This window comes from Coffea arabica, chromosome 10c, assembly GCF_036785885.1.
Source record: "Coffea arabica cultivar ET-39 chromosome 10c, Coffea Arabica ET-39 HiFi, whole genome shotgun sequence".
Classification (NCBI taxonomy): domain Eukaryota; kingdom Viridiplantae; phylum Streptophyta; class Magnoliopsida; order Gentianales; family Rubiaceae; genus Coffea; species Coffea arabica.
Window position 1 is genome coordinate 35373534 of NC_092329.1, and position 27618 is coordinate 35401151.

Below are 27618 nucleotides of genomic sequence, written 5' to 3' on the forward strand. Positions count from 1 at the left end.
CAAGTGAATACGTTTACGGAGGCCCTTGAGAAGGCTCAACGAATCGAGAATGCAAGGACACAAGTAAAAGCCTCCCAAACTCGGAAAAGAGGTGCAGCTGGTAGTATGAGTGAGGAACCAAGTGAATCGATAGCCCCTTCCAAAGTGCAGAAAGTGAACTTTTTGTCCCACCTACCATGGACAAGAAGGGCGTCAGATGAACGATCTACAAAAGAAAGTGAAGTAGGCCATGGGGAGATTTTTCAAAAAAGCCAACAAGTGGCTTCTTCCTTGACTTGTGGCTACTGTAAAAAGGCCAATCACACTGAGAGTGATTGTTGGAGGAGAGGGCGGAAGTGTTTGATTTGCGGAAGTGGTGACCACCAGGTTAGCACTGTCCGAGAAAACAGTCACGTGAAAATAGTACCCAGCAACTGGAGGGCACTAAATCAAAACAAGCGAATGAAAGAGGGAACCAAACAAAAGTACCGGCAAGGGTATATGCTTTAGACAACCAACAAATTCCTGAGCCATCTGAAGGTAAAAATTTCGAGGACGAAATTTCTTAAGGGGGAGAGATTGTGAGGACCCGCAAAATTCTCCTTGTTTTATTTTATTTTATTCTATTTTATTTTTCCGCGTGTATTTTCCTTGCTTTCAATCAATTAATCATTTAATTTTTAGAGATTTTACAAGTGAGTATCGTTTCTAAAATCATCTGTTTTAGTATAAGTGCGTACATGTTAAATTTGAGGTGCATTATGGATGTGAGATCCTGGATTCCAAATTGTCTCAAATAAATTAAATATGGATATTTATAGTAGCTATTGTGTGAAAAATGTATTTTACCATGTGTTTTAATTTTCAAAGAGTATTTTACATACCAAAAGTGAAAAATTTAATTGAATCATTAAAATCCTACTTTCAAAACTAAACCGTTAAGTTTAAATTAAATTCAACCAATTAATATTTTCGTGATTGTATGTGCATCCATGCATGTTTAGTACGGGGGTTTGAGTGATTAGTACCTTGGGTTGGTGGGCTTAAGTTAGTTTTAATTAAACTAAGTAAACCAATGGGTTAATTACATTGGATCAAGTAGAGTTTTAGTGTTGGGCCTTTAAGTTTTAATTTCATTAGAAGCCTAAGCCATAAACCCATTAATTACCCAAGCCCATGACCCATCTCTTGTTTTGCTTTACTATTAATAGACTTAGCTATTAAGTTAGGAGGACATAAGACAAAACAAACAAAGCCAACACCAAGAACAAGCTACCGTGAGCTTGGAGAAAAAGAAAGGCAGCATCGGGTGAGCTAGGAAAAGAGAGAAAAAAAAAGGAAAGGGAATCATTGGGGTTATTCATCCAACCTTGCTTGCAACCAACCAAGGGAACTTTGTTGGAGAGTTGGAGCTCAAGGATACATCTCCTCAAAGAATCGGCCAGCTAGGGGGTATGATTAAGGATTTGAGGTAAACCAATTTCCTAACTCTTGATTCTTGTGGTAAAACATATGATTGATGATTGGAAGTTGAATCTAACTAGCTAGGAACTGATTTGAACGGCTGGAAATTCGTTTGATTGGGTGGAATTTAAATGAACTTCAAGTGTTCCTTTTCTGTCAAGATTTCTATCCGAAATTAGTCTGAAAATTCGAACCTGTTGGGAGCTGATTTGGCCTTAGTACGAAACATAAAAGTTGTAGGGAATGATGTTTTATAGTTTTCTGTAAAATTTCAGCTCAATCGGAGCAACGTATCCTGTAAAAAGACCAAAATACCCCTACTTCCCTGTATTTATCCGAAACTGATAATCAGCTTCTGTAATTGGATGTTTTGACCAGGAATACTACTGATTTGGTTGTTGATGTCTTTTTAAGACTTATAGCCTTGTGTCTTAGCTTTTTAATGGCTTTGGAATTACCTGAATTGGAGTTGTGTGTGCTGAGATATGAGTGAATAAAGCAGGACTGCTAGTTGATTTCTGCAGTGAATTTCAAACTAGAAAATCTGGAGTTGTTTTTGGTAAATTTGACCTAGTTAGGGTGAGAACTGGACTGAGTGGTCTGCACGAAAGTTGTAGGTCTTTGTCTTAGCTTTTCAACGCCTCCAAGAACGCCTTAAACGGACTTTGGTAGCCTGCGATATGGCCATTTAAAGGTAGTACGGTTAATTAGCCGATTAGTTGGAACTTGGTTCTGGGAATTGGGAATTTGACTAGGTTACACTGGAATTTGGACTAAGTGGTCTTCATCAAAATTGTATCCCTCTGTCTTAGCTTCGAAACGGTATAAATTACATTCCAATCCGGTAAGCGTAGCGTCGGATGTGTCCGTTACGCAAAACCCGTCAAATCTGTCTTTTGTTAAGTTTCATTTCCGCATTTGTTATTAGCTCGATTTCTATACTTCTATTGTTTTGAGCCTATGGAATGGCTATTGAAATGAATTTGTGTTGTGGGTAATCTTGGTTCGATTGAGAAAAAGAATGAAGCCATAAATGGCTGGAAATAGGAAAATACAAAGGGCGTGCTGCCCAAATTTTCGCTCGAGGGCTAAGTTTTTATTTGAACTGGTATATTTTTGTTTGGCAAATACTATAACCGTTTTTCCATCTTAAAACATGATCATTCTTCAATTGGAAACTCCAAATGTTTACTTACTCTTACCAAATAAAGAGGAATGGTTTAGGGTTTTCTTGAGTATTTTTGTCCTCCCTCTTTTTCATGAAGTCTATAATATCTACTTGAATATGAAATGATTTTGAACCATATAAACGATTCCGAAAACAGTATTTCTTAGCCTATCTAGTTGGATTCCGACTTGTCTTTGGTTCAAGTGTTTACATTAGAAAATTTTATAGCCCTTTTGAGTTTGGTTTTACGTTTGGTCTATGAAACCCTAGTTATTTTATCCACGGGTCCAAATGTCCTCGTTTCACTTTAAAGTCTCTTTATACGTTCTACTCATCATTTGTAGAGTTCTTTGATTTCACCTAATTGTTTGTGCTAGATGAGCTGTAATATTCTTTCTCATTTAATCTTAGGTTTTCTCGGTGACTAAGGATATTTGGCACGTTGTTTTGCGTACATAGGTGAGTGTTCCTTGTTTGTTATATTTCCTTGACTTATTGGCTTGTTATTATTGATTGATAATGTGTTAAGTGCTTTCAATGATTGTTAAAACGAGTTTTCTAGGCGAGTGTGTACTTTATCGCACTCGACCTAAATAAATGTGAAATTTTCAATGATTAAATGCTAGTTGCGCATGAATGTAAGCCGTTTGGCTGAACTGGGCCCTGCCCTTCGTTACCGATCGACTCGAGCCAGAAGCGGACTTGGTCGAGCGATATGGTGACGCTGGGTGTGAACGTTGGTATACTCGAGTATTACCTTGTAGGTTGGTGGAGCCTGGCCAAAGGCCAGGAAAGGGGTGAATGAAACGAAAGAACAAACGAGGGTTTTACTTACAAAAATGCAATCTTCAAAAGAATGAAGGAATAAGGGGAAATGTCAGGAGAACGAACGAACGAACGAATTTATGGCTCCCAGTGAGCCCGTATCCTTTTAATGTATGTGTTATTATCGCTTTCCATTTTAAATGTTTCTTGAATTATTAATATTCTATGTTTAATGTATGGATTGATTATTTGATTATGTGTTCGGAACCTCACTGGGGTTTTAACTCATCCCTTTAGTTTGTTTTCCTTAACAGGGGAAGGCACGCAAGGATGAGAGCTTGGTATAGACTAGCATGGTCTAACTCTTGTTTTTGTAATGGTTCTCGCCCTAATGTTTGGCACGGGCTGGTTGTATGAAGAATTGAGAATCTTTATATATTCGATGATTGTACTCCCTTTTGAGATAGAAATGTATATGTAAGTTTCACTTAAGTTTTGGATTGTTGTATGTTATTCCTTTGGTTGTATTCCGGACTTGATTAAGGAACGACTGAGTCCCGGCGAGAGCTGGGCAGGCGGTCCGCCGAACCCTGGGGTACGCCCTAGGGGGAGGTGGGGTTGTCACAGTTGGTATCAGAGCCTGCTTCGCGTGGTCTCTGCGCGGAGTGAGCCTGGACTGAGTGGTGAATAGGCATGAAGGATTAAGTACTCGTTCGAGCATAAGCTACGAACTGTGAACGTTATAGGCCTTAAATTTCCTGTAGTATCTAAGGATCATAGATAGGTACGTCGGGTAGGAATTTCGATTGTAGATAGTTTACTCTTGGGACTGGCCAGCTCGAGATGTGAACTGTTTTATTTCGTATTCTCGTGCTCGAGTACTCTGGAGTTGAGGCGATGCTAGCTACTAGGTACTTGAGAATTGCATTTTGGGAACATGAACAGGCTTTGTCTAGCTAGAATGAGCACAAGAGGTCAATGGATATTTAGTTTGGATAGTAAGTGACGTAAGAGACCGGACGGGGTTATTCAACTGAAACTAGGACGATATCGCCTTTTCTTTTGATTTGTCCTTATATTATTATTACATGATGTTAGTTGGTGTATTTGTGCATATGATTATCTGTCTAATTTAATATGCCTTTGTGTATTTGATCATCTGTCTTCTTGATCTATGGTGTGTTATGTGCGTATATGTTTATTTGTGTATTTGGTATGCTGGAATTTGTTACTTTAGTCAATTTACTGTGTTTATTCACTTAATTACCTTTTTGGGGGGAAAAGAAAAGGAAAGAGAGAAGGAAAACATATATATGGACGGGAGACGTAGTTGTGGACGTGGACGTGGCCGTGGGAATAAACGAGCTCAAGAGCCAAGAGAGGAAAGGGAAACAACAGCTGCACAAGAGCAAGGACCGAGGGTTGAAGCCGGGGACCAAATGGCGACGGCAATTCAACAAATGACAAACATCTTAACAAGGTTGGTGGACCAACAAGGTCAAATACTTGTGAATCAACCTCCGAACCCTGAAATAGGTGAAGATCGGGCTCTTGAGAGGTTTCAGAAGTTTGCTCCTCCGAAATTCCTTGGAGGGTCTGATCCGGATATAGCCGAACAGTGGCTGGAGGCCATGATTAATATTTTCGCAGCTTTGAACTATACCGAACAAAGGCAAGTTAACTTTGCGGTATTTCAATTTGAAGGACCGGCTCGAGCATGGTGGAACGTAATTAGAGCAAAATGGGAAAGGGAACAGACTGTATGGACCTGGGCGAACTTTATAAGAGAATTTAACGAGAAGTACCTCCCACCTTTAGTCCAAGAAAGGAAGGAGGACGAATTTATTGGACTACGCCAGAGGACCTTAAGTATGGCTGAATACGAAATGAAATTCACTAAACTATCCAAGTTTGCTTCCGAATTAGTAGCCACGGAACTGAGAAGAGTGAGACGGTTTATACAGGGACTAAATTTGGACATCCAAGAGGCGTTAGCAGCAGTGCAAGTGAATACGTTTACGGAGGCCCTTGAGAAGGCTCAACGAATCGAGAATGCAAGGACACAAGTAAAAGCCTCCCAAACTCGGAAAAGAGGTGCAGCTGGTAGTATGAGTGAGGAACCAAGTGAATCGATAGCCCCTTCCAAAGTGCAGAAAGTGAACTTTTTGTCCCACCTACCATGGACAAGAAGGGCGTCAGATGAACGATCTACAAAAGAAAGTGAAGTAGGCCATGGGGAGATTTTTCAAAAAAGCCAACAAGTGGCTTCTTCCTTGACTTGTGGCTACTGTAAAAAGGCCAATCACACTGAGAGTGATTGTTGGAGGAGAGGGCGGAAGTGTTTGATTTGCGGAAGTGGTGACCACCAGGTTAGCACTGTCCGAGAAAACAGTCACGTGAAAATAGTACCCAGCAACTGGAGGGCACTAAATCAAAACAAGCGAATGAAAGAGGGAACCAAACAAAAGTACCGGCAAGGGTATATGCTTTAGACAACCAACAAATTCCTGAGCCATCTGAAGGTAAAAATTTCGAGGACGAAATTTCTTAAGGGGGAGAGATTGTGAGGACCCGCAAAATTCTCCTTGTTTTATTTTATTTTATTCTATTTTATTTTTCCGCGTGTATTTTCCTTGCTTTCAATCAATTAATCATTTAATTTTTAGAGATTTTACAAGTGAGTATCGTTTCTAAAATCATCTGTTTTAGTATAAGTGCGTACATGTTAAATTTGAGGTGCATTATGGATGTGAGATCCTGGATTCCAAATTGTCTCAAATAAATTAAATATGGATATTTATAGTAGCTATTGTGTGAAAAATGTATTTTACCATGTGTTTTAATTTTCAAAGAGTATTTTACATACCAAAAGTGAAAAATTTAATTGAATCATTAAAATCCTACTTTCAAAACTAAACCGTTAAGTTTAAATTAAATTCAACCAATTAATATTTTCGTGATTGTATGTGCATCCATGCATGTTTAGTACGGGGGTTTGAGTGATTAGTACCTTGGGTTGGTGGGCTTAAGTTAGTTTTAATTAAACTAAGTAAACCAATGGGTTAATTACATTGGATCAAGTAGAGTTTTAGTGTTGGGCCTTTAAGTTTTAATTTCATTAGAAGCCTAAGCCATAAACCCATTAATTACCCAAGCCCATGACCCATCTCTTGTTTTGCTTTACTATTAATAGACTTAGCTATTAAGTTAGGAGGACATAAGACAAAACAAACAAAGCCAACACCAAGAACAAGCTACCGTGAGCTTGGAGAAAAAGAAAGGCAGCATCGGGTGAGCTAGGAAAAGAGAGAAAAAAAAAGGAAAGGGAATCATTGGGGTTATTCATCCAACCTTGCTTGCAACCAACCAAGGGAACTTTGTTGGAGAGTTGGAGCTCAAGGATACATCTCCTCAAAGAATCGGCCAGCTAGGGGGTATGATTAAGGATTTGAGGTAAACCAATTTCCTAACTCTTGATTCTTGTGGTAAAACATATGATTGATGATTGGAAGTTGAATCTAACTAGCTAGGAACTGATTTGAACGGCTGGAAATTCGTTTGATTGGGTGGAATTTAAATGAACTTCAAGTGTTCCTTTTCTGTCAAGATTTCTATCCGAAATTAGTCTGAAAATTCGAACCTGTTGGGAGCTGATTTGGCCTTAGTACGAAACATAAAAGTTGTAGGGAATGATGTTTTATAGTTTTCTGTAAAATTTCAGCTCAATCGGAGCAACGTATCCTGTAAAAAGACCAAAATACCCCTACTTCCCTGTATTTATCCGAAACTGATAATCAGCTTCTGTAATTGGATGTTTTGACCAGGAATACTACTGATTTGGTTGTTGATGTCTTTTTAAGACTTATAGCCTTGTGTCTTAGCTTTTTAATGGCTTTGGAATTACCTGAATTGGAGTTGTGTGTGCTGAGATATGAGTGAATAAAGCAGGACTGCTAGTTGATTTCTGCAGTGAATTTCAAACTAGAAAATCTGGAGTTGTTTTTGGTAAATTTGACCTAGTTAGGGTGAGAACTGGACTGAGTGGTCTGCACGAAAGTTGTAGGTCTTTGTCTTAGCTTTTCAACGCCTCCAAGAACGCCTTAAACGGACTTTGGTAGCCTGCGATATGGCCATTTAAAGGTAGTACGGTTAATTAGCCGATTAGTTGGAACTTGGTTCTGGGAATTGGGAATTTGACTAGGTTACACTGGAATTTGGACTAAGTGGTCTTCATCAAAATTGTATCCCTCTGTCTTAGCTTCGAAACGGTATAAATTACATTCCAATCCGGTAAGCGTAGCGTCGGATGTGTCCGTTACGCAAAACCCGTCAAATCTGTCTTTTGTTAAGTTTCATTTCCGCATTTGTTATTAGCTCGATTTCTATACTTCTATTGTTTTGAGCCTATGGAATGGCTATTGAAATGAATTTGTGTTGTGGGTAATCTTGGTTCGATTGAGAAAAAGAATGAAGCCATAAATGGCTGGAAATAGGAAAATACAAAGGGCGTGCTGCCCAAATTTTCGCTCGAGGGCTAAGTTTTTATTTGAACTGGTATATTTTTGTTTGGCAAATACTATAACCGTTTTTCCATCTTAAAACATGATCATTCTTCAATTGGAAACTCCAAATGTTTACTTACTCTTACCAAATAAAGAGGAATGGTTTAGGGTTTTCTTGAGTATTTTTGTCCTCCCTCTTTTTCATGAAGTCTATAATATCTACTTGAATATGAAATGATTTTGAACCATATAAACGATTCCGAAAACAGTATTTCTTAGCCTATCTAGTTGGATTCCGACTTGTCTTTGGTTCAAGTGTTTACATTAGAAAATTTTATAGCCCTTTTGAGTTTGGTTTTACGTTTGGTCTATGAAACCCTAGTTATTTTATCCACGGGTCCAAATGTCCTCGTTTCACTTTAAAGTCTCTTTATACGTTCTACTCATCATTTGTAGAGTTCTTTGATTTCACCTAATTGTTTGTGCTAGATGAGCTGTAATATTCTTTCTCATTTAATCTTAGGTTTTCTCGGTGACTAAGGATATTTGGCACGTTGTTTTGCGTACATAGGTGAGTGTTCCTTGTTTGTTATATTTCCTTGACTTATTGGCTTGTTATTATTGATTGATAATGTGTTAAGTGCTTTCAATGATTGTTAAAACGAGTTTTCTAGGCGAGTGTGTACTTTATCGCACTCGACCTAAATAAATGTGAAATTTTCAATGATTAAATGCTAGTTGCGCATGAATGTAAGCCGTTTGGCTGAACTGGGCCCTGCCCTTCGTTACCGATCGACTCGAGCCAGAAGCGGACTTGGTCGAGCGATATGGTGACGCTGGGTGTGAACGTTGGTATACTCGAGTATTACCTTGTAGGTTGGTGGAGCCTGGCCAAAGGCCAGGAAAGGGGTGAATGAAACGAAAGAACAAACGAGGGTTTTACTTACAAAAATGCAATCTTCAAAAGAATGAAGGAATAAGGGGAAATGTCAGGAGAACGAACGAACGAACGAATTTATGGCTCCCAGTGAGCCCGTATCCTTTTAATGTATGTGTTATTATCGCTTTCCATTTTAAATGTTTCTTGAATTATTAATATTCTATGTTTAATGTATGGATTGATTATTTGATTATGTGTTCGGAACCTCACTGGGCTTTTAACTCATCCCTTTAGTTTGTTTTCCTTAACAGGGGAAGGCACGCAAGGATGAGAGCTTGGTATAGACTAGCATGGTCTAACTCTTGTTTTTGTAATGGTTCTCGCCCTAATGTTTGGCACGGGCTGGTTGTATGAAGAATTGAGAATCTTTATATATTCGATGATTGTACTCCCTTTTGAGATAGAAATGTATATGTAAGTTTCACTTAAGTTTTGGATTGTTGTATGTTATTCCTTTGGTTGTATTCCGGACTTGATTAAGGAACGACTGAGTCCCGGCGAGAGCTGGGCAGGCGGTCCGCCGAACCCTGGGGTACGCCCTAGGGGGAGGTGGGGTTGTCACAGTTGGTATCAGAGCCTGCTTCGCGTGGTCTCTGCGCGGAGTGAGCCTGGACTGAGTGGTGAATAGGCATGAAGGATTAAGTACTCGTTCGAGCATAAGCTACGAACTGTGAACGTTATAGGCCTTAAATTTCCTGTAGTATCTAAGGATCATAGATAGGTACGTCGGGTAGGAATTTCGATTGTAGATAGTTTACTCTTGGGACTGGCCAGCTCGAGATGTGAACTGTTTTATTTCGTATTCTCGTGCTCGAGTACTCTGGAGTTGAGGCGATGCTAGCTACTAGGTACTTGAGAATTGCATTTTGGGAACATGAACAGGCTTTGTCTAGCTAGAATGAGCACAAGAGGTCAATGGATATTTAGTTTGGATAGTAAGTGACGTAAGAGACCGGACGGGGTTATTCAACTGAAACTAGGACGATATCGCCTTTTCTTTTGATTTGTCCTTATATTATTATTACATGATGTTAGTTGGTGTATTTGTGCATATGATTATCTGTCTAATTTAATATGCCTTTGTGTATTTGATCATCTGTCTTCTTGATCTATGGTGTGTTATGTGCGTATATGTTTATTTGTGTATTTGGTATGCTGGAATTTGTTACTTTAGTCAATTTACTGTGTTTATTCACTTAATTACCTTTTTGGGGGGAAAAGAAAAGGAAAGAGAGAAGGAAAACATATATATGGACGGGAGACGTAGTTGTGGACGTGGACGTGGCCGTGGGAATAAACGAGCTCAAGAGCCAAGAGAGGAAAGGGAAACAACAGCTGCACAAGAGCAAGGACCGAGGGTTGAAGCCGGGGACCAAATGGCGACGGCAATTCAACAAATGACAAACATCTTAACAAGGTTGGTGGACCAACAAGGTCAAATACTTGTGAATCAACCTCCGAACCCTGAAATAGGTGAAGATCGGGCTCTTGAGAGGTTTCAGAAGTTTGCTCCTCCGAAATTCCTTGGAGGGTCTGATCCGGATATAGCCGAACAGTGGCTGGAGGCCATGATTAATATTTTCGCAGCTTTGAACTATACCGAACAAAGGCAAGTTAACTTTGCGGTATTTCAATTTGAAGGACCGGCTCGAGCATGGTGGAACGTAATTAGAGCAAAATGGGAAAGGGAACAGACTGTATGGACCTGGGCGAACTTTATAAGAGAATTTAACGAGAAGTACCTCCCACCTTTAGTCCAAGAAAGGAAGGAGGACGAATTTATTGGACTACGCCAGAGGACCTTAAGTATGGCTGAATACGAAATGAAATTCACTAAACTATCCAAGTTTGCTTCCGAATTAGTAGCCACGGAACTGAGAAGAGTGAGACGGTTTATACAGGGACTAAATTTGGACATCCAAGAGGCGTTAGCAGCAGTGCAAGTGAATACGTTTACGGAGGCCCTTGAGAAGGCTCAACGAATCGAGAATGCAAGGACACAAGTAAAAGCCTCCCAAACTCGGAAAAGAGGTGCAGCTGGTAGTATGAGTGAGGAACCAAGTGAATCGATAGCCCCTTCCAAAGTGCAGAAAGTGAACTTTTTGTCCCACCTACCATGGACAAGAAGGGCGTCAGATGAACGATCTACAAAAGAAAGTGAAGTAGGCCATGGGGAGATTTTTCAAAAAAGCCAACAAGTGGCTTCTTCCTTGACTTGTGGCTACTGTAAAAAGGCCAATCACACTGAGAGTGATTGTTGGAGGAGAGGGCGGAAGTGTTTGATTTGCGGAAGTGGTGACCACCAGGTTAGCACTGTCCGAGAAAACAGTCACGTGAAAATAGTACCCAGCAACTGGAGGGCACTAAATCAAAACAAGCGAATGAAAGAGGGAACCAAACAAAAGTACCGGCAAGGGTATATGCTTTAGACAACCAACAAATTCCTGAGCCATCTGAAGGTAAAAATTTCGAGGACGAAATTTCTTAAGGGGGAGAGATTGTGAGGACCCGCAAAATTCTCCTTGTTTTATTTTATTTTATTCTATTTTATTTTTCCGCGTGTATTTTCCTTGCTTTCAATCAATTAATCATTTAATTTTTAGAGATTTTACAAGTGAGTATCGTTTCTAAAATCATCTGTTTTAGTATAAGTGCGTACATGTTAAATTTGAGGTGCATTATGGATGTGAGATCCTGGATTCCAAATTGTCTCAAATAAATTAAATATGGATATTTATAGTAGCTATTGTGTGAAAAATGTATTTTACCATGTGTTTTAATTTTCAAAGAGTATTTTACATACCAAAAGTGAAAAATTTAATTGAATCATTAAAATCCTACTTTCAAAACTAAACCGTTAAGTTTAAATTAAATTCAACCAATTAATATTTTCGTGATTGTATGTGCATCCATGCATGTTTAGTACGGGGGTTTGAGTGATTAGTACCTTGGGTTGGTGGGCTTAAGTTAGTTTTAATTAAACTAAGTAAACCAATGGGTTAATTACATTGGATCAAGTAGAGTTTTAGTGTTGGGCCTTTAAGTTTTAATTTCATTAGAAGCCTAAGCCATAAACCCATTAATTACCCAAGCCCATGACCCATCTCTTGTTTTGCTTTACTATTAATAGACTTAGCTATTAAGTTAGGAGGACATAAGACAAAACAAACAAAGCCAACACCAAGAACAAGCTACCGTGAGCTTGGAGAAAAAGAAAGGCAGCATCGGGTGAGCTAGGAAAAGAGAGAAAAAAAAAGGAAAGGGAATCATTGGGGTTATTCATCCAACCTTGCTTGCAACCAACCAAGGGAACTTTGTTGGAGAGTTGGAGCTCAAGGATACATCTCCTCAAAGAATCGGCCAGCTAGGGGGTATGATTAAGGATTTGAGGTAAACCAATTTCCTAACTCTTGATTCTTGTGGTAAAACATATGATTGATGATTGGAAGTTGAATCTAACTAGCTAGGAACTGATTTGAACGGCTGGAAATTCGTTTGATTGGGTGGAATTTAAATGAACTTCAAGTGTTCCTTTTCTGTCAAGATTTCTATCCGAAATTAGTCTGAAAATTCGAACCTGTTGGGAGCTGATTTGGCCTTAGTACGAAACATAAAAGTTGTAGGGAATGATGTTTTATAGTTTTCTGTAAAATTTCAGCTCAATCGGAGCAACGTATCCTGTAAAAAGACCAAAATACCCCTACTTCCCTGTATTTATCCGAAACTGATAATCAGCTTCTGTAATTGGATGTTTTGACCAGGAATACTACTGATTTGGTTGTTGATGTCTTTTTAAGACTTATAGCCTTGTGTCTTAGCTTTTTAATGGCTTTGGAATTACCTGAATTGGAGTTGTGTGTGCTGAGATATGAGTGAATAAAGCAGGACTGCTAGTTGATTTCTGCAGTGAATTTCAAACTAGAAAATCTGGAGTTGTTTTTGGTAAATTTGACCTAGTTAGGGTGAGAACTGGACTGAGTGGTCTGCACGAAAGTTGTAGGTCTTTGTCTTAGCTTTTCAACGCCTCCAAGAACGCCTTAAACGGACTTTGGTAGCCTGCGATATGGCCATTTAAAGGTAGTACGGTTAATTAGCCGATTAGTTGGAACTTGGTTCTGGGAATTGGGAATTTGACTAGGTTACACTGGAATTTGGACTAAGTGGTCTTCATCAAAATTGTATCCCTCTGTCTTAGCTTCGAAACGGTATAAATTACATTCCAATCCGGTAAGCGTAGCGTCGGATGTGTCCGTTACGCAAAACCCGTCAAATCTGTCTTTTGTTAAGTTTCATTTCCGCATTTGTTATTAGCTCGATTTCTATACTTCTATTGTTTTGAGCCTATGGAATGGCTATTGAAATGAATTTGTGTTGTGGGTAATCTTGGTTCGATTGAGAAAAAGAATGAAGCCATAAATGGCTGGAAATAGGAAAATACAAAGGGCGTGCTGCCCAAATTTTCGCTCGAGGGCTAAGTTTTTATTTGAACTGGTATATTTTTGTTTGGCAAATACTATAACCGTTTTTCCATCTTAAAACATGATCATTCTTCAATTGGAAACTCCAAATGTTTACTTACTCTTACCAAATAAAGAGGAATGGTTTAGGGTTTTCTTGAGTATTTTTGTCCTCCCTCTTTTTCATGAAGTCTATAATATCTACTTGAATATGAAATGATTTTGAACCATATAAACGATTCCGAAAACAGTATTTCTTAGCCTATCTAGTTGGATTCCGACTTGTCTTTGGTTCAAGTGTTTACATTAGAAAATTTTATAGCCCTTTTGAGTTTGGTTTTACGTTTGGTCTATGAAACCCTAGTTATTTTATCCACGGGTCCAAATGTCCTCGTTTCACTTTAAAGTCTCTTTATACGTTCTACTCATCATTTGTAGAGTTCTTTGATTTCACCTAATTGTTTGTGCTAGATGAGCTGTAATATTCTTTCTCATTTAATCTTAGGTTTTCTCGGTGACTAAGGATATTTGGCACGTTGTTTTGCGTACATAGGTGAGTGTTCCTTGTTTGTTATATTTCCTTGACTTATTGGCTTGTTATTATTGATTGATAATGTGTTAAGTGCTTTCAATGATTGTTAAAACGAGTTTTCTAGGCGAGTGTGTACTTTATCGCACTCGACCTAAATAAATGTGAAATTTTCAATGATTAAATGATTAAATGCTAGTTGCGCATGAATGTAAGCCGTTTGGCTGAACTGGGCCCTGCCCTTCGTTACCGATCGACTCGAGCCAGAAGCGGACTTGGTCGAGCGATATGGTGACGCTGGGTGTGAACGTTGGTATACTCGAGTATTACCTTATAGGTTGGTGGAGCCTGGCCAAAGGCCAGGAAAGGGGTGAATGAAACGAAAGAACAAACGAGGGTTTTACTTACAAAAATGCAATCTTCAAAAGAATGAAGGAATAAGGGGAAATGTCAGGAGAACGAACGAACGAACGAATTTATGGCTCCCAGTGAGCCCGTATCCTTTTAATGTATGTGTTATTATCGCTTTCCATTTTAAATGTTTCTTGAATTATTAATATTCTATGTTTAATGTATGGATTGATTATTTGATTATGTGTTCGGAACCTCACTGGGCTTTTAGCTCATCCCTTTAGTTTGTTTTCCTTAACAGGGGAAGGCACGCAAGGATGAGAGCTTGGTATAGACTAGCTTGGTCTAACTCTTGTTTTTGTAATGGTTCTCGCCCTAATGCTTGGCAAGGGCTGGTTGTATGAAGAATTGAGAACCTTTATATATTCGATGATTGTACTCCCTTTTGAGATAGAAATGTATATGTAAGTTTCACTTAAGTTTTGGATTGTTGTATGTTATTCCTTTGGTTGTATTCAGGACTTGATTAAGGAACGACTGAGTCCAAGCGAGAGCTGGGCAGGCGGTCCGCCGAACCCTGGGGTACGCCCTAGGGGGAGGTGGGGTTGTCACATTGTGTGTACAAAGTGTCTTTCTAAAATTGTATCGAATGTTTGCTCAAAACTTGAGTTTTGTTAAAGATTCAAATATGGAAAACGTATAGCAGGCTACTCTGGCAGTGGTTCTTTGTCCAAATGTAACTCTTTGTACAAAAGTTGAAATTTAGTGCCGTTAGCGGCATTCAAAAATAGAAATTTATAGCTTTGCAACGGTATAAAAATCCCCTCCTATTTCATTTTGTGTGATCCGTAGCAAATCGGCAAAATAGACTGTCCTGTTATATCTTTCTGTCCGAGAAAAACTGGGAAGTTGTATCTTGTGGCTCGATTTTCTCCCACTTGTGAAAAGATTTTCAAAATGATGTCTTCCGATAAATTGTAGCATTTTGAACCAAATTTTCAACACCAAAAACCATTCTCAATTTGGAGTTGTATAGAGTTAGATATGACTTGATTTTGAAAATGCGACAAAGCTGGAAACTAGAAACTTTTCCCTTCCTTGTTGACCGAATGGTCAAATCTGTTTTGGGATGTTATATTTCAAATATTTTAGTGTCATTTAACCATCAATTGCTTATTAAATGTTTATAGATTCATGGTTTCAAAAATGGAGCAAATTGGGGCTGATTTTGTTGGACAAAACTTTTGAAAAAGAAAGAGAAAGAGGATGGCAGATTTGCTTTGAAAGATTTCACAAACTTTGATTATTTTGTTAACTGCCTTCCTATGCGAGTTTTTATCTAAATTTTGACAGAGATGGAGGTTTAAGTGTAGTAAATTTGGTGTAATTTCAATACCATTTCGATACCCAAATGATACCTTAAACCTTGCTCTTTAAATCTGGAAATTCATTGCTCAGGTCGTGAAAATCAACCGAGTTTAAACTGTTATATCTTGTTGCTCAAAACTCAAAATTTAGTTCCGCTTGTTGTGTTTGAAACTTTAATTGGGAACCTTATTATGTTATAAATTTTAGAGGCTGATTCACTTCTTGTGAATTTTGCCGAATTTCCAAATATCGCTAAAAACCAAGGCTGGGTCTATCTTGTCTCCGTGTATCAGCAATTTTGAACTGAAAAATGAATACTTTCTGTTCAGAATCTTGGAAAAGTGTCTTCTGGAAACTTTTAGTACTTTAGATTTAGTTTCCAACGACATAAAATTTTCCATTTTTGGACGTACCAAACTCAAGATCTAATTTTCCAAGTTTTGTCGCATAAAGCTAAACATGTCGGTTCTTATCTCAGGACTCGAGGGTAACTAAGGGTTTATCTAGGAATCAAGACATATCGCACGTAACTGTGAGTGTTCCCTACATGTGTGTGACTTGAATAGTTTTGCTATAGTTTACTTCATATTTTTCGTGTGTTTAAGTGTTAAATGTTCTCTATAATTGTTGCTATGTAGTTTTTCACCGTTTTAAGGCGAGTGTGTACTTTATCTCACTCGACCTACTAAAATAACAAATTTCTACCGTTTAACCGTGAATTTCTACCGTTTGCCGGTTTACTAAGTTTTTTTATAGTTTCTAAGTTGATTTCTTTTGCAGACTTCAAGTTTTATTATAGCAAGACTGTAGTACATATTCTTTTGGGTTGTATTTAAACTAATTTGAGTAGGTTAGCTAATTTGAGTATTAATATTTTGGAGTACTTTAAATATATATTGAAAATATTTGAAGTATTTCTAGTTTTTGAATTATGGATTGTAGTGAGCCTCGACAAGAGTTGGGCAGGCAGTTCGCTGATTCCTATAGTTCGCCTTTGGGGAAAGTGGAGTTGTCACATGTTAGGCCTACCCTTGGCACAAAAAGGGCTACCCCAATAGGACATGCATCTGAATTACTTTAATTTTTACTAACCCGCGTCTTTTTCTTTTTCTTTCTTTTTGTCAGCAGTTAATCAAGAGGGAATCTAAATAGGGTTTTTCCTAAATTTTCAGGTAATTATAAATATAGCTTCATGAAGAAATTCTATCATTACACGATTACGTAGTTGAGTTTTGAGAAATAGTGTAAACATGAGTACACATCTTGAATCATTCGATAGGTCTGCAACGACGTCAACAGCCGACCTTGTAAATCTAGAAGCTCAACTGAGTGAAGTGTTAAACAACTTCAATGAGTTAAGCATGGAGATGACAGCACAACAGCGTGTGATTGATCAGTTGGTCGCCGGGAGTAGCAGCGGTGTTCAGCATGATCCCTTACCTGCTAATCAACCTACCTACTCATACCCTTACTCATATTACCCAAACTCATGCCTTGTTTACCATACTACCTGTCCTAATTTTTCAACCCACATATACTACCCGTCCCAATTTTTCAATCCAATTTTCAAACTCGACCTCGCCCTCCTTATAATCCAAGACCTGTTCAACCAAACAACCAAACTTATCCTCTAAATAGTAAAATCTGAAACCAAACCCCATATCGAACCTTCACCAACCTGGGCTGACCCATCGATCAATTGTACGAACAACTCAAAACGGCCAAAAAAATTGGTGTTATGCCTCTCAAGATCGATTCTAGCGGTGTTCCCTCTGGCTATAACCCTCAATCCGTCTGCGCTTATCATTCTAAAACTCCCGGGCATTCCACCAATAATTGTTGGGCATTGAAATATAAAATCTAGAATATAATCGAAACAGGAAATATAATGCTAAGGAAAAGGAGAGAACAAGGACCCAGCACAAGGACACCTTTGAGGCATTTACCCTCAATAAGGAAATTTGAAAATTCTGAACTAGTGAGATCCCTCCCTCTTGAAGGGAGTTTTGATAAACCTGAGGAGTTGTCTTTGATTAAAATCTATGAAAATCATTCATGTGTGTATCTTTTGTTTAACTATATTTTTGTAAATAATTTTGAATCAAGTGGCTTTTGAAGACACGTCTTATTTAACAAGTAACATGCTATTAAGTTTGATCTTTATCTTGAAATTCAATAAAATGTATAGTCTTATATATATTGTGTTACTTACACATTCTTTTCAGATGGCCGAAAATAAAATCCTCTGACCCTTTGGATATCACTGTTTCAAAATTTGATGGCAGCAATCTCGATATCTCACAAATGTGAATTTCGATTTCAAAATGAGAGAAGTCGTGAAGAGACATCCAAAAATGTTTCAAAGAGACCCGAGTGGTAAAAAGAGAAATTCAAGACGATTTGGGATCAAAATTAAGAAAATAGAAATCAGTGGTCACTTGATGAAAAGTAGTTAAAGGCAGTCTGTCATGGGCAATATTATCAAAAGAATTGACCCGTGCTTACCATAAAATGGTCAAATCATGACTATTCAGATGAGGAGACAAAGTGTTGAGGTAGCTTTGGTCGGTGCAAGATGAGGCCAAAAGAAGAGTTTGTTCCAAATTGGCAAGGTTCGTTTATCGTCAAAAAGGTATTGCCTGGCGGAGCACTTATTTTCACAGATATGGATTGACGTGAGTTTCTCTCAGTTGATTAATTCAGATATAGGCAAAATTTCGCATTAATGAAAGTTTCCTTTCATAGTTAATGTAAGAAACAAAATAAAAGTTGGGCCCTCTTCCTTTCCCATTGAAACATTTAATCCCTAGTGGTCACTTTTGAACTTGCAGAATGGATCATTTCGCTTGTCAACCCATGAGAATCGCAAACTCCACATTGGGGCAAATTTAGTCTTGAAAAAGAAAAGGGAAAAAACCCCACACTTGAGGAAATTTAATTTTTGAAAGAAGGCTGAACGAAAAGGAAATGAACAAAAGAAAATCTCAGTTAAAAATAAATTGGGACAACTTTTGAAAAATTTCAAAAGTTGAATGGAATAACAGAAGGCTAAAAAAAAGGGGGAAGGGGAATGAAAGAAAAGAGAATCTCAGTTGAGAATAAATTGGGGCAAGTTTTGATTTAACCCTAAAATTGAGTTGGCGCAACAATGCGATTTTAGATCATTTAAACCACTTTTGAAATCCACCTTCAAGTTTTAACTTTTCTAAACACTCTACCAAACCCCATTACAAAAGTCAAAAGTCCTGACTTCTGTTCTTTGCAATGTCTCTGTCAAGAAATTTTCTAATTAACTGGCACATGATGTTCATATATTGATGCCAGAAAAAATATTTTAGGTGTATTTCTGAATTGATTAAGTTTGAGGTTGACATTGCTCATCAGGTGAAAATTCACAAGGATACCTTCAAAGGGGAAAAAAAGATCATTATAAAAAAAAGAAGGAAAAAACAACAACAAGAAGGGGAAAAAGAAGAAGAAAGATGTGAGACCCCGAAATTTTACTTGTCTTTATAACCTTTATGTGAACTTACTTACCTTTGATTCTTGGTTGTTTTAATAGTTGAATTTGAGCCAAGAGAGTGAATTTTGTTAAGAAAAGTTTCATATTCTCAAGTTGTTAGAAAATCTAGAAATTTTCGCAGGAGACTCAGCACAGTTTTGGGAAATTGGCTATAACTTCGTATCGGAAAGTCGGAATTGAGTTCCGTTTGTTGCGTTTGAAACTAGACTCATAGGACTTCTTACGATGCAAAATTGAGAGTTTGATTCAATCTCTATAAATTTCAGAAAATTAACAAAGTTGACTGAAAATTCTGCCCTGTACAAGTAAATATAGGAATGTTGTAGTAGCTTATGACTCAATTTGGACTAACTTATGAGCTGAATTTCTTTGAGGTGTCTTCTAAAGATTATTAGTGTTTTAAGTTTAGTTTTTAGCATGCTAAGTTATATGGATGTTTGACATTTATAATTCAAGTTATGATTTTTCTAAATGAACGGCATAAGTCAGGATTTTTTTTTTGTGCATACTAGGGTTTTTGGTATGTCTTTGGTGCATTTTGGTAGTGTGATCACTTGGTGAGGTGTGTGTACTAAATTTGGTGGATAAGAATGAGTATTAAGTAAGAGAAAGTGTGTGATTAGAAGTGCTAATAATAAGGTAGTGAACTATAAGTAAAATCACAAGTATGTACAAGTTAAGGAAAATAGGCTTGAATCAACGTGCACCATTTGCTACCGATTGAGTACACCACTGGAACACTACTTTATTACCTTAATATTCTTGTTATTAATTGAAAAAAATCAGCCCCAAAATATCCTCGATCCAGCTGAAATTTTGGTCCAAGAAAAAAAGAGAGAAAAGAAAGAAAAATGAGAATTCTCTAGAAGATGGTGAGAAGCCTCTTTCTTTGAATTTTGACCAAAACTTTCTTATCATTTAATTCTTATTTCTTGTTTTAAAATCAAACAAAACAAACTCAAGATAAGGTGAGAGAGAGAACCGTGGGCTAGGGAGGAAAAAAAAACAAGAGGAAAAAAAATTCATTCAAAGTCTTGACCAAGACCCTTTGACCAAGACTTTTCTTAGTCTTCATCTTGTAAAAATTGAACCAAAAACACTTCCTTCTTTGCTAAGCTTGGATGAGAGAGAGAGGAGAGGAAGAGAGAAAGAAACCAAGTGAGCAACCTCCAACTTTCACCTTGAATCATCTTCATTTGAGAGAAATCACCAAATCCAAACCGATTAAACTTTCATTTTAGTGCTAGGTAGTTGTGTGTGGTAAAGGTTTGGGAATAAAGTGTTTGGTTTCACACCTACAAGGAGTTTTTGGAAGGTACCATGGCTGTCTTTCTCTTTTCTCTTCTTAATCTTGCTAAAGTTTGGATAGAAACTCTTAATCTTGGGTTTTGACGGTTAATTAGTGAGTTGTGCATATTATGGTGGAATTTTAGCTAGGGTTTGCATTTTCAGCCTTGATTATAATTATTTACCTATTAATTGATGTTATTGAGCTAGTAGTTGATGGTTTTGATGAAAGAGTACTTGTTAGATATGAATTTCTAGAGTAAAAGTTCAAATTCCAGAAATTTGAAACCAAGTTGTTCTGTTCTGACCTGTTTAATTCGTCCATGATAGAGGCCGAATCAGACCTAGGTTAAAACATAAAAGTTGTAGGGAATGGAGGTATATACGTTCTTGTAAAATTTCAACTCAATTGGAGTACTATATCAGATGAAATGACAAAATTACCCCTGACTGCCGAATGCACTGTTTCACGGACAGTTTCCTGTTTTCTCTGAGATTACACCTTTTGACCTTAGAAAGGAATGAAATAGCTGTTGATGTCTTCATAAGAAATGTAGCTCTCTGTCTTAGCTTCGAAACACCATAAAATGTAACCCAATCCGATAAGAGTAACTTCAGCTGTGACCAAAACGCCGGAAGATGTCAAACCTGTTAGTTATTCTTCTTTAATACTAGTTCCAACTTTGATTTTGATAGTTGCATTGCTAGAATTGCCTTGTATTGGGATGACATTGAGCCTATTGAAGAGCTATTGGGTTAATATTGTTTATGTGTGAATTTGGGCTGAGTTGAGGAAAAATGAAAGTAGTGACCACTCGGAATATGTTTTCCTCGTCTTTTGGACTCAAATGCGAATTCCAAAGTTTTAGTTGCTTCTTTGGCAGCACCAAAAGAGCGAGCAAGAGTTTTATAGGGTGTGATAAGCAAAATGAATACTACTTAAATGAGTTTCATTTATTTGATTTTCTTGAAGCGAAACTCTTATGTTTTGAATTCTAGAGAGTTTTACATTCTTAAATGATATTTTATCGCAGATTTGGACTCCAACCAAGGAGTTGGACCTGAACTTGATTTTGAAAAGCACTAGACCTTTGGTGAGTGCTTCCAAATACATGATTGAACTTGATATTTGATTTACCAACGTGATTGGATAAGATTTGCTTGGTTTGGTCGGGCAAGTGTGCACTTTATCGTACTTGACCTAACTTACCTAATCACTTGATATCTCATTCATGCTTGTACAAGTGACTTGATTTGCATTGACCTGTACTTGTATTTGTACTTGCGCTTAATTTGTAAGTGCTGAGCGGCAGTATGTACCACACTCGATACAAGTGGGAAGTACCTCTCATTCCCGTCTCCGTACTTTTCTCTTGACTAAGTCGATTGGTCATCGACTATAGTGACTATTTGAGAACCCAAACCCCACTGGCAAGTTAATCGAGTCGAGCCGACAAGGATTTGGTCGATTAGATAACAAACCATAGGTATCTAGTATTGTCGAGTGGAGTGTTATCTTCTCGACTAATCAGTATACTCGATGTCGCACCCCATTTTTTGATAAATAAATAAATTGTTTGAAAAATGGATTTTGTGATTGGAAAATGAATCGTGATTTAAAAGAAAAATGGGTCTTGATGGGGGTTTGAAAATGCGACGATTTGACCCAAAATTATAGTTTAAAAAGGGTTTTTTTTTTTTTTTTAAAAAAAAAATGGGAGTCGCCACTTGGTAATGAGTTAAGGTGTACCAAGTCACCTAAAAATGAATTTTTTAGGAAAAAAAAGAAACCCCTTTTAAACGACTCCTAGTCCACATAAACCAATGAAAAAGGTTCGGGAGTCACATTTGACGAAGGGGAAGGCAAGGATAAAAATCCAAGGCACCCCTTCGACCTAGCCAAGGCTAGTTGCATGATTTAATCAAAGATTTTCTTGTTTTAACCAAAGAATTTATTACATTTGGATGCACTACATGAATGCAAACCCTAGACCTAGGGGTATTGGGGGAAATTTCTCTTCAAAGATTGAGTGGTGCCAATCACATTAATTGTGAAGCCCAATAACGATCCTTTGAAGAAGTCACGAATAATGCGAGTGGGATGCAAATGAATGGAATGCATGTATGCAATGTGAGGATATGAGTTTAAAAAAGTAATAAAAAACAATAAATATGTAAATGAAAATGTGCACGTGAGTGGGCAAGATACGGTATGTGAAATGATAATATGAAGTGCATGTGTGCAAGTGATGATAAAAGTGTTCGTGTGCAAGTGAAGAAACATAAAGGTGCACGTGTGCGAAATGGGAGGAAAAATGAAAGTGTGATGAGAGTATAAAATGGTAGAGTGGATTTAAAAATGCATGAGCCTAGGGAATTCATGCATATTGGGTACGGGGAGACCTAAATCGTGACTCAATTTGCCCTTTTATAGAGAGGATACAAGCGTGCTAAGGTTTAGAAAAAGCCACACTCGTCTATATCCCATATTTAAGGGGACACTCAAGCAAAATGAACCCTATAGCTAGTATGGGATGCAAAACCTAAAATGAGAGGAAAAGGGGTTCGAGAATCATGCCAAATGATAAAACTAAGGAAAATGCGTGATATGTGGTGAACAAGCAAATGATGTACTAACGAGGGAAAAACCCTAAGGGTCTAGCGTTGGACTAGCCCATTCTATGAATTCCGACTAGCGTTGGACTAGTGGAAACGATAAAAGAAGCCACAACTAGCGTTGGACTAGTGTGGTGACGTACATTCATCCATTCCATTCATCCACACTATGGAAAGCAAGTAGACATACCAAATACTCATAAACACGTAGCACGTAACATTTAGCATGCTCGACTAGATGCAAGACCCTAATAAAGCAAGTAACAAGTAACACATAGGCATGCAACCAAGCTAATGAACTTACTACATTCACTAACTAAAACAAAAGGGGAAGGGGAAAATGGACCAAATTGCTCGCCACAGCCCTATCTATTACAAGCCAAGAGGTGTACACATACCCCATTTAAAAGAATAATTTAATAAAAGCAAGAAGGAATGAAATAATGGAACTAAAGAATGGTAATGAAAGCAAATTAGGCATGCGATTCACACTTAGCACATTGGATCACATAGGAGAGACAAAAGGGATAAAAGAAATTATACCTCCCTTGAAATGAAGCTCTAATGGAGTGAAATCAACTTATTTACCCTCCAAAATAATAAAGGAGTCGAGGTGCCAATTTATTTGACAAATAATCACAAAGGATAAAAATAAACATGAATTTGAATCAATTAAATCATGTCAACAATCCACATTTAAGAAGTCAAGAGAAGAAAGGACTTGATTGCAAAGATTGGCAAAATTTTGGGGTCAAAATTAAAGAAAAATAAAGTACAGGGGACTATTTCGCAATTAAATTAGGGACCCAATTGAAAAAGGTTGAAAATGTCCAGGGCCACAGTACAGTTAAGGAGAAATTCAGGGACTGATTTGCAACTTTGGTTTCTGGTTGCTAATGGGTCAGGCCAGTAGGCCAGTTACTTATTTGTTTGGGCCTAAGACTCTCTCTAGCCCAACCGAAATTCAGAGCAAAAAGAATGGACCATTCTATCATTTAAGACCCCAAAATTAACCAACAAACGATGGGCTTCTACTCTCTAGCCCAAACCAAAAACCCAAAATCATAAACCAACAACAAAACTTAATCTAATCCTCCAACTATTCTTATTAAACCCAACAATGAAAATCTACTAAAATTTATTAAAAGACTGATTGCACTCTAATTTTCAGAAATTATTTGCTTAAAAAAAAACTGGATTTGAAATACGGAGAAAGAGAATTAGACCTCAATGGGAGCGGAAATGGTTCAATTGCAGAAGTATTCGGGCCAAAATGAAATTATGTAAAAGTCGAAGGACCAAAACGAAATTCAGAAGAGATCATGCAACTCAGAATCGAAGCTTTCTTCTTCCTTCTACTTGCTACAACTTGCGCAGCTCAAAGCTTCGGTAGTTTTACACGGCAAAATGCACTAAATCATTGCAAGATACAACCATAAAAATGGAAGAAATCAACTTCGGAAATCATGATTTTCTTTCCCTCTGCCCGACTAGTGAATGTTCAGGTTCTGACCAGCTTTGCACTGGCCAGAACTCTTCTCAATTGCGTACAGAAATTACATACAAATCTCCTTTTGGTTCAAATTTCTGGTTCAGGCATTTCATCAAACATCTACTGGGCATTAAAAGTTTTAGCAAATCTTTGCTCAATTGGGGTTATAATCAGCCCCCAGATTGTCAGCAAACCAAGGAAATTCAATCCAAACAAACACATACGTCCTGTGTATTCAGAAATTGAAACAAATTAACAGGAGAATTGCGCAAAAAACGACGGCAGACCCATTCCAAAAGTTTTACAAGAGCCGAAATTTAAAGAGGGAAAACAAATAGCTTACCGCACTCCTGCTTAGTGCAATTTTGTAGGTGATGATGGTGGATTCAGGCGGGATTATGGAGGCTCCGATTGTCCCTTCGCTCTGCTTCCTTTCAGACTCCATCTTGTCACGCTCAAGCAGCAAAAGACCGTCGACAGGCTCAGGCTTGACATGGCCCGTTGCCCTCTCGGTCTGCCATTTGCTTACCACCCTTTGCAGCAGCCATTTCTCCTCCACGATGCCTGTCTCAAACTCAACGACGACAGAGGCTGAGGCAGCGGCATCGACGGCCTTAGCCGCTGGAGTGGAAGAAGTGGAACCCCCCCTGCTGGTTGTTTGACCACGAGGCCGTGACGATTTGAGCGACGCCGATGTTGCCGCAGTTCCTCCGAGTTTTATCCACCGCACCCCTCCTCTGTTTCTTTCTTCTTTTTTTCTTTTTAGCCTTCGATGAAGCACTCTCCTTTTCTCTCAACCGAAGCTTTTTCTGATTTCCGGTTTTTTCCTCTGTTTTTGGCTTCCAAATTTCCGCCGCCACCTCTCTGTTGCCCCCTTTTTTTTTCTTTGTTTCCGCCCCTTTAGTCTTCCGACGCCCCTCCTTCTCTCTGTTTCCCCTTAGTTTCCCGTAGCTTTTCCTCTGTTTTTTCATTTTGCTTCGTGCCCAGCCCCCAAAGCCGAAATCTCCTCTATCTTTTTGTTTTTCTTTTTTTTCCTCCTTCCCCCGTAGCTTGTTTCTTCCTTTTTTCTTTTTGTTTCAAAAATTCCTTAAGCTCCACAAGTGTCCTTGACACCTACCCCTCTATACACTTGTGCTATAATTCCTTAGACACTTGTCTAATGATTATTTTGTACACTTGTTCAACATGCACACTTCCACCTATTTTTTGCCATTTTCATTCTTTTTCTTTCATTTTTCATTTTTCATTATTTTTCTCTTTTTTTCTTCTTTTTCCTTTTTATTTTCATTTTCAAGAAATTCTATGCTAAAAACTTAAAAATAATAATAACACAAAAAACTAAAAAACTAAAAACTAAAAAGTAAAAAAAACGAGCACAGACTAAAAAAATAATTAGTAAATGAAATTACACCAAAATTTGGTGTCTACAGTTTGCCCCTCTTTGTCTGAGTTTTGGAAAAACTTGAGACAAAGAAGTAGACACCAAATGCTTACCTGTGTTATTCGGCTACGAGCGTCTCGAACGATGGATGCTTTAGAAATGGGGACTGACCCCTTTGACAAAAATTTAAAATGGGATTGATCCAAACAGAAAATTTAAAATCGGGATTGACCCGAACAGAAATTTAAAACGGGGATAGACCCACGGGATAGACCCGAACAGAAATTTAAAATTGGGATAGACCCACGGGATAGACCCGGACAGAAATTTAAATGGGATAGACCCAGACAGAAATGTAAATGGGATAGACCCGAACAGAAATGTAAAATTGGGATAGATCCACGGGATAGACCCGGACAGAAATGTAAAATTGGGATAGACCCACGGGATAGACCCGAACAGAAATTAAACGGGACTGACCCGAACAGAAATTAAAACGGGACTGACCCGAACAGAAATTAAAACGGGACTGACCCGAACAGAAATTTAAAATTGGGATAGACCTATGGGATAGACCCGGACAGAAATTGAAAATTGGGATAGACCCATGGGATAGACCCGGACAGAAATTTAAATGGGACGAATTGAAGTGAGATGGAGTATTGGTGGGGTTGGCCCATGTTTATTGGTGATGCAAATGAAAGAAGCGAAATGAAATGTTAATGGGACTGAGCCACGTTCCAGTGGCTGTGAAACTGAAATGTTCACTGGCGGGACTGACCCACGTTCCAGTGGCTATGAAAATAACATGCTTTGACAATCGGACAGTGGGATCAAACTCGAACCTGCCGTGATGAACTTGATTTGATTTTTTGATTTTTTTTAAATTGTTTTTTATTTTTTGATTTTTTTTTGATTTTTTGATTTTTTGATTTTTGAGAAACTTTCCAAAGATAATTTGCCCCAGTATGATGAATTGGTCAGTGGGAATCGGTCAGTGGTATAAAGCACGGTCAGCGGGATAAAACCCGGTCCTGACAAGATTGGCGGGATGAAACCCGGTCCCAACGAAGTAAGCGGTCAGCGGGATAAAACCCGGTCCTGCCGAGGTTGGCGGGATAAAACCCGGTCCCAACGAAGTATGAACGGTCAGCGGGATAGAACCCGGTCCTGCCGAGGTAAGCGGTCAGCGGGATAAAACCCGGTCCTGCCGAAGTAAGCGGTCAGCGGGATAAAACCCGGTCCTGCCGAAATAAGCGGTCAGCGGGATAAAACCCGGTCCTGCCGAGGTAAGCGGTCAGCGGGATTAGACCCGGTCCTGCCGTTCATTGGTCAGCGGGATTAGACCCGATCCTGACGAGAAAATCGAAAATAGAAAGGTACGTTGTGGGATTAACCCAATGCTTAACGGAGATAGATCGAAAAATAACACACACGTTAGTGAGATAGACTCGATGCTAACGGTGGTTGAAGGAAAAACGCACACGTTAGTGAGATAGACTCGATGCTAACAGTGGTTGAAGAAAACACGCACGTTAGTGAGATAGACTCGATGCTAACGGCGGTAGGATGAAAACACGCACGTTAGTGAGATAGCCTCGATGCTAACGGCGGTAGGATGAAAACACGCACGTTAGTGAGATAGCCTCGATGCTAACGGCGGTTGAGAAAATGCGCGCGTTAGTGAGATAGACTCGATGCTAACGGCGGTAGAGTGAAACGCACACGTTAGTGAGATAGACTCGATGCTAACAGTGGTTAAAGTTAGTGAATTAAAAGTGGTTGTCAAGAAAGGA

At 38.4% G+C, this 27618-nt stretch overlaps 3 long non-coding RNA genes across 3 annotated transcripts; all 3 read left to right on the plus strand.

The window, feature by feature from the left end:
• Window positions 1-852: 852 nt before the first annotated feature.
• On the plus strand, window positions 853-3924 carry LOC140016253 (uncharacterized). Its single transcript, XR_011822604.1, has 3 exons — window positions 853-1450; window positions 3023-3070; window positions 3691-3924. It is a non-coding gene; the product is annotated as an uncharacterized lncRNA (long non-coding RNA).
• Window positions 3925-6231: 2307 nt separating this feature from the next.
• Window positions 6232-9300, plus strand: LOC140016252 (uncharacterized). The gene is made up of 3 exons (XR_011822603.1): window positions 6232-6829; window positions 8402-8449; window positions 9070-9300. It is a non-coding gene; the product is annotated as an uncharacterized lncRNA (long non-coding RNA).
• Window positions 9301-11609: 2309 nt separating this feature from the next.
• LOC140016219 (uncharacterized) lies at window positions 11610-14795 on the plus strand. Its single transcript, XR_011822562.1, has 3 exons — window positions 11610-12208; window positions 13781-13828; window positions 14457-14795. It is a non-coding gene; the product is annotated as an uncharacterized lncRNA (long non-coding RNA).
• Window positions 14796-27618: the final 12823 nt, after the last annotated feature.